Source organism: Trachemys scripta, chromosome 3 (assembly GCF_013100865.1).
Source record: "Trachemys scripta elegans isolate TJP31775 chromosome 3, CAS_Tse_1.0, whole genome shotgun sequence".
NCBI classification, from domain to species: Eukaryota; Metazoa; Chordata; order Testudines; family Emydidae; genus Trachemys; species Trachemys scripta.
Window position 1 is genome coordinate 193540550 of NC_048300.1, and position 7119 is coordinate 193547668.

Here is a 7119-nt window from a genome sequence, read left to right on the forward strand (position 1 = left end):
GGGATGGGGGAGGGGCAGTTTGTATGGGGGTGGGGGGGATGATCTGGGGCAGTTCGTTGAGGGAGGGTTTGCAGGGATTCCCATGCAGTCTGTGGATAGGATTTCTGGGTGGTGAGGGGAAGTCGCTGGGCAGCCATGTATGCAGGACAGGAGGATGGGGGGCGCTGGAGGGTGTGTGTGTGTGTGGGGGGGAGGATGGTTGGCTGTTGTCCCATGCCACAGAGAGCTGTTGAGGGCTGGGAGGGAAGAGGAGCTGCGGAGGGGGGCGGGCATGTCTGGAAGGTGCAGGGGGATGGGTAAGGGATTTCCCCTGTCCCCGAGCAGGGGACTGTCCCTGGCTGCCCTTCCCGGGTGGGTAAGGGAAGTAAGGAGACTAGGGGGATGTTGGTTCAAATTATGCAACCATCCTGGAGTACCAGGAAATGTAAAGCAGGGGATTTTCTTGCCCTGTTTAATCTTTCCTGCAAGGCACAGGTCTAGTCTCTCAGAGGTGTCTGTATTAGCAAATGGACATTGTACCCCATGAACACACAGCCTCTGCTACTGCCTCTTCCCCTTCCGGCTTCTGAGCTGAGAGTCCAGATTCCTGCTGGGGCCCAGGTAGTGACTGCAGAGCTGGGGTAGCCGCTCTGCTCCGGAGCTTGCAATGACATTGACAGCCATTTCCGTTTGCTGGCACTGAGCTGCCTTCTGTGTGCTGAAGTATAACCAAGGTCTGTGTTGTGTTGTTTACAGGAGATGACTTTCTAGCAGCAGGTTTGATCCCTCTGAGGATGTGTGAACAAATCATGGCTTCTAGGGAGCCCCAAATGAGTGATCTTGCTTCTGGGGAAGTCATTCCCCTTGTGAATTCTGTGTTGGCCTGTTGCAGGTTTGTTTGTTTTTTTAGGTACAGCTGTCAGCAAAAAGAGAGATTCTGTAGATTCGACCAGCTAACTGCAGAATTTAAGTATCTTCATCCTTGTCTGGAGGGGATGAGGCGCATACAGGTGCCAGGCAGCTACAATTCTGGGCAGCAGTAAGATCTCTGCTAATACTGGGGTTTTGCAGAAAGTTTGCACTCTGTGGTATTGTTGGTAATATCTCTGGTGTAGTGCCTGGATAAACAGTCAGAACACAGGGAGGAAAGATGGTCTTGTGGTTGAGGTACTGAACTGGAATTCAGCAGATGTGGGTTTAATCCTTTTCTCTGCTGGGAGCATCTGGTGTGACCGTGGGCATGTCACTTTGAGCCTGATTTTTCAGAATTACTGAGCTGCCACCGCTCTCATTGAGTTCAGTAGGAACGTAAGGTGTTGAGCACCTCAGAACATCAAGCCCTTAATCTCTGGCCAGCATCTTCAAAGGTATTTAGGCACCTAACTGCCATTGAGTTCAACATAAACCCTTTTTGGGATCTTAGCCTCCACGTCTCTGACCCACCACTAAAATGGGCATAATACTTCCCTAGCTTACAAGGTAATTGTGAAGGTTAACTAATGTTTGTAAGCCACTCTGATGGGGGGACCAGGGCCATGTGAATAAATTTTGGATGGGGCAGGGAAGAGTTCTGATCCCTCTAAGTTTGCAGAACAGGCAACCAAAGGAAGAGGAACTGCAAAGAGCAGAATCTGTGGTGTTTTTAATAAATGGACTTAATTTAGGGCCATCTCTTATTGAATATTGTGTTTTGGCAGCAAGATGGTGGACACCAGCAGTTGACACTGGCCAAACTCCTTACTTATAAATACCACCAATTGGTTTTAGAGCTAAAATGTAGGGTTGTCCTTTTGTAAGGATTACTGAGTCAGGTGATTCCTGTGACAACTAGACATGGGCCCTGGTTCTGCATGGTGGGGCTCTGTGCTAGCTGAGAAGGGTGCTGCTCCAGACCAAAGTCCCCTCTTGTTTGTGGTCACTTGATCTTGTGCTCCTTGCCCCTTATCCAGATCTACCTGCCTGATTGAATTGGCTGCCTCCCCCATTGGTAAATATCAGTGCTGGTTGTAAACAAGGTCTGAAGTCCATTTTCCAGTCTGGTGCAGTAAAATCAGATCCCAATTTGGAGACCGCCACTCCTGGAGAAGCTTCTTTCTCCTCCGTGGCTGTTCACCTTTTCTGACTTGCCTGTTTTTAATCTCATGATGGATATTTTGTCACCTTGGTTTGAAGAGTTTCACTTAGCAGAGAAATCACACAGGGACAGCTGCTTCCCCCCACCCGCCCCTGTGTTCATTACCTTTACACGCTCACAGCCTTTGCATTGTTCCCATCTGGGGTACAGGATGAAAACAGTGGCTGCTGCCTTATCCTCTAAGGGCTGGTCCACACTAAATTCCCAGTTCAAACTAAGATACGCAACTTCAGCTACATGAATAACGTAGCTGAAGTCGAAATATCTTGGTTTGAACTTAAAGGTACTTACCACGGGTCCACACGCAGCAGGCAGGCTCCCCCGTCGACTCCGCCTACTCCTCTCGCGGAGCAGGATTACTGACGGCCAGCACTTCTGGGATCGATTTATCGCGTCTAGACAAGACATGATAAATTGATCCCCAAAGATCGATTGCTTGCCGCCGAACCAGCTGCTAAGTATAGACGTACCCTAAGAATGATTAGACACAAGCTTTTTGCAGCCAATGGGACATGCCCAAGGGTAGCCCTTGTACAGTTTATCTGCTCCTGATGTTGGTCCCACCTTTCAGCAGGAATCCAGCTGTAAAAGGCTGGATAAGTTGAGGCCATGTCCATATGAGGGCTTCAGTCACTGGTGTAGTTACCCTGATGCAAACCTCCTAGTGCATGTAGATGTGTTGCACCACACAGGCTACCCCACTGCAGTAGAGGTTAGCACTAATCTAGCTATCCCCGAATGTAGACAAGGCCTGAGGAAAGGGAGCGTTAACCCCTGAATGTGTGGTACGTTTTTAGATTGTGAAGGCATTTCAGAGGTGATTCAGTCTAACATAGGAGCTGCTAAGAAGGATCCTTGGGGCAGAGACTGTCTTCCTCTGCCTCATACAGTCCCAAACTGACTGTGCACAGCCAATCAGTAATGCAACATATTTTAGTACTGGTGTATCCAAAACATGGGGACCCGATTGCACAGCTTTGGCTTGAAGTGCTGTTGAACTCATGAGACTGGGCTGCTCCAGGCTAACTTTGCCAAAAACGCCAATCCGTTTTTAAAGCTAAATCTACGTGAGGAGTGCTTCACTGATATAGGAATGCTGGTATATCCTACTGCAGCATACTTCTAGTGTGCACACAGCTATACTAGTGTAGCTGTGTCTAACACTAGGGGCTTTTGCTGGCCCAGGTGTGTCTGTCAAGGCTCATTGACATGGCTATATCTGCAGAAATCTGTAGTGTAGACGCAGCCTAAGAACTGGGTCAGCGAATGATTTTGTAATTGGTTCCATGAAAACTGTTCAGACCACATGGAAGCCTCTTCTAGGCCAAGGCTCCAACTGTTTATGAAACCAGTTTAGCTGAACTGGCTTTGAAACTAGTTAATTCTTGAGGGGGAGCGGGGAAGGCAGGCACCATGCATTTGGGACCCTGGTGATAGCCTGAAGATAGTCTCTTAAATAGTTATTAACCACAACTAACCTAAATGCTGCAGCAGGGTGGAATTTCTAGAGTCACATGCTTCAGTGTTCTTATTTTCTTAAGATATACCTGAGATGTCACTAATCAAACAGACTGGACAGGGCCAGTCTCCATTCTTACCTAAAGGACATCGCTTCGTGTAGCCGTGAGTTACAGCATGACCTTTAATAGCAGGTCTTGTGTAAGCTTTCCAGTCTGTTCAACTGGAATCTAGGTCTTGGGTAAGAATCTGGGATTTAATTTGGTTCATACAAAGCCTGATTTCATTCACAAGGGTTAATTTTAAAGAGAAGCAGCTTTTTAACATCAAACAAAGTCTCACTCTGTTTAGACAAGATCTGGGACTGGCATCCGGTTTTGCAAAGATAGAGTATTTTGCTAACTTTCTAACCTCCATAACAGATGGAGTTTCGCAAAGAATGATGAGGAGATATGGCTGATGTGAGTTTTAAAGCTGTTAACCTTTGGTGATAATGCAGAGATGGATACAATAAATTGGGTCTGGTAGCTGCTTTATAACACTATGAGTTACCAAGTTAAGCTGGCAGTTCATCAAACAAAGCAATGTTTCTTTGTGTATGTTTGCTTTATCATGACTTTAGTGTCATGTAAAAAACATTGGTAACTAATGCAACAGCATTAACTGAGGGACAAATTTCAGATTTGTGTATTTGGAATAAATGAAATAGTTAAAGGGAGATGCCAGACTTTATTTTCAAGTTATTGTGTATGTACAATCCCAGACGAGCCTTTTTGGTTTATTACAGCTCAGGGGTCGGAATGATTTGTCTCCACCTCTTGTTCAAGGATATAAAAGTATTTTATGAGTATTAAGCCCTTGTGAGATATAGTATTGTGGTGCTTACAGATGGGTAAACTGGAGCACTGAGGTGATTTCTCCAGGTCAGAGGCAGAGAGAGAACCTGGGAGCCCTGGTGTCCAGTTTCTGCTCTAACCACTCCCATCCTATGATGCGGAAAGGGTTTCTGGCTATTGGCTTGAGTGTATAGTTGCTAAAACTCCAGCATCTAGTGCTGCTGTGATAACAGCTCCAAATGAGAATTGGGTTCATTTTTGGCTGAGTCTCTCAGTGGTTGATGAGACATACCTCTACCTCCCACAAAAGCAGAGTGGTACAGCAGTGCGGGAGGGAGGAATGCATTCTTCAGTCCTCTAAATCGCACCAGCATAACATGCTGCCTTCATTGGATCTCTCATTTCCACTGGGTAGTTAAGGGAAATAGACATGGATCTGTCTGCACCTTCCAAATCTGCTTGTCAGTTGGGGAAATAGTTGAACTATGGTTATGTGGGTGGGAAACACTACAGGGCTAGTCTCATGAGCTGAAGGCAAGTTTCTGGGTCCAAGTATCTGTTCCCATTTTCAAAAGACCAGCTTCCTAGAGGCGGATTTCAAATTGGACGGTATGACACAAAATGAAACCATTGATCACATGTCTGAAGTGTGCTTACACAGCTGGAAGTGAAATAACCACTTTGGACACGCATTAAAATCGTGACCAGGGATGAGAGAGCTGGGGAAGTGTCTGCAGAGTTTCTGGGTTTTTTAAATCTGTGGCTCCCACTGGGCCCTAATTGTGTCTGAATGTGAGATTATCACTTTACCCCCTTCAAGCCAAGTGGCGAAATTCTCAACTCAGCATTATACTTTGACTCCCTTGCAGAATCAGACATCAGGACATTGTTCTCCATTGTAAAGGTTACCTGTGCTATCAGAAGAGCTAGACAGTTTAAATCTATGGAGGAACTCTTCTATATTCGTATTACAGTAGTTCTTAGAGCTAGTAAAGCAGGGAGCATTGTGCTAGATGCTATATAGTAAAGCAGGGAGCATCTCCTATAGAGCTTACCATCTTAAGACAATGGGTAAAATGTTCAGAAGCACCAAGACATAGGGCTTGTCTACACTACCGGCCAGATCCACAGGTAGTGATCAATCCAGCATGGGTCGATTTATCGTGTCTAGTATAGATGTGGTAAATCGACTGCCGATCGCTCTGGCGTCGACTCCGGTACTCCACCTCAATGAGATGCGCAAGGGGAATCGACAGGAGAGCGTCTCCCGTCGACACACCACAGCGAAGACGCTGCGGTAAGTAGATCTAAGTATGTCGACTTCAGCTGTTGTTCATGTAGCTGAAGTTGTGTAATTTAGCTCGATTTCCCCTCTTCCCTCCCCTCCCTAGTGTAGACCAGCCCTTAGGAGCCTAAATACCATTTTCAAATGAGACTTAGACGTTTAACCCCCATTTTCAAATGTGACTTAGGTGCTCTCGATGCTTTTATCCAAGATCTGTCTCTCTTCCCCCATCCTCGCTCTTGTGGGTCAAGAGCTGGGACATACGCAGTTGTACGGGGACTTGCAAGTGGTTGAACAGCCCGTCAATCACTTTCTCCTAACACTGTTTTGTTAGAAAGAAACTTGCAGGAAAATCAAATGCTGCCATGAGACTTGTGTTTGTAAAACCTCAGGTGGGTTCTGCTTCCACTTGTGTTTGGCCTGAGCTAGGAGCATCCGCAGACTGCATAAGGGTTGGGTGCAACCTACTTTACCTGTTTACTTGATCAAAGCATGATGTCTGCAGAGGTGCTCAGCTTGATTAAAGATGGTTCAGTCAATAGGGGGGAGGGATAGCTCAGTGGTTTGAGCATTGGCCTGCTAAACCCAGGGTTGGGAGTTCAATCCTTGAGGGGGCCACTTAGGGATCTGGGGAAAAATCAGTACTTGGTCCTGCTAGCGAAGGCAGGGGGCTGGACTTGATGACCTTTCAAGGTCCCTTCCAGCTCTAGGAGATAGGATATCTCCATTTAAAAAAAAAAAAATTATAGGACTGATTCGAGTGCCGAAGGCTCTCTGTTGGGGTTTTAGCTTTTCTGTTTGACTTGACCCTGTCTGCATTGAAGTCTGTTGAAGATACTTACCTGTTCTGTGCCTCAGTTTCCCTATCTGTAAATATGGAGATAACACACTGCAGCCATGCCAAGAAGTGCTGTATATACTCGTTCATAAGCTGAATTTTTTTTGTTAAAAAAGTGAAGCATCAAAGAGCAGGGGTCGGCTTATCAGCGGGTCTACACCAAAAGTTGACGATTTTAAGCTCTTTGAATTGAATATCTAATACACTGTCATTGTAGATCAGGGGTCGGCAAACTTTGGCTCCCATCAGGGTAAGCCGCTGGCAGGCCGGGACGTTTAGTTTACCTGGAGTGTCCGCAGACATGGAGCCCCGCAGCTCCCACTGGCCACGCTTTGCCGTTCCCAGCCAATGGGAGCTGCGGGAAGTGGCAACCAGCATGTCCCTCAGCCCGTGCCGCTTCCCGCAGCTCCCATTGGCTGGGAACGGCAAACTGTTGCCAGTGGAAGCTGCGGGGCTCCGTGTCTGTGGACACTCCAGGTAAACTAAACATCCCGGCCTGCCAGCGGCTTACCCTATTGGGCCGGGAGCCAAAGTTTGCCAAACCCTGAACTATAGGGTCGGCTTATGAAAGGGTCATATAGTTTTTGCT

General features: G+C 46.9%; 1 protein-coding gene across 1 annotated transcript in view; it reads left to right on the forward strand.

Moving 5' to 3' along the window:
* The first annotated feature begins 581 nt into the window (after positions 1-581).
* CTSB (cathepsin B) overlaps positions 582-7119 on the forward strand; it is a 22447-nt gene continuing 15909 nt past the window's right edge. Inside the window, exon 1 of the mRNA XM_034766704.1 lies at positions 582-713. The gene's annotated coding sequence lies outside the window, so the exon portion shown is untranslated. The remainder of the gene's footprint in view (positions 714-7119) is intronic.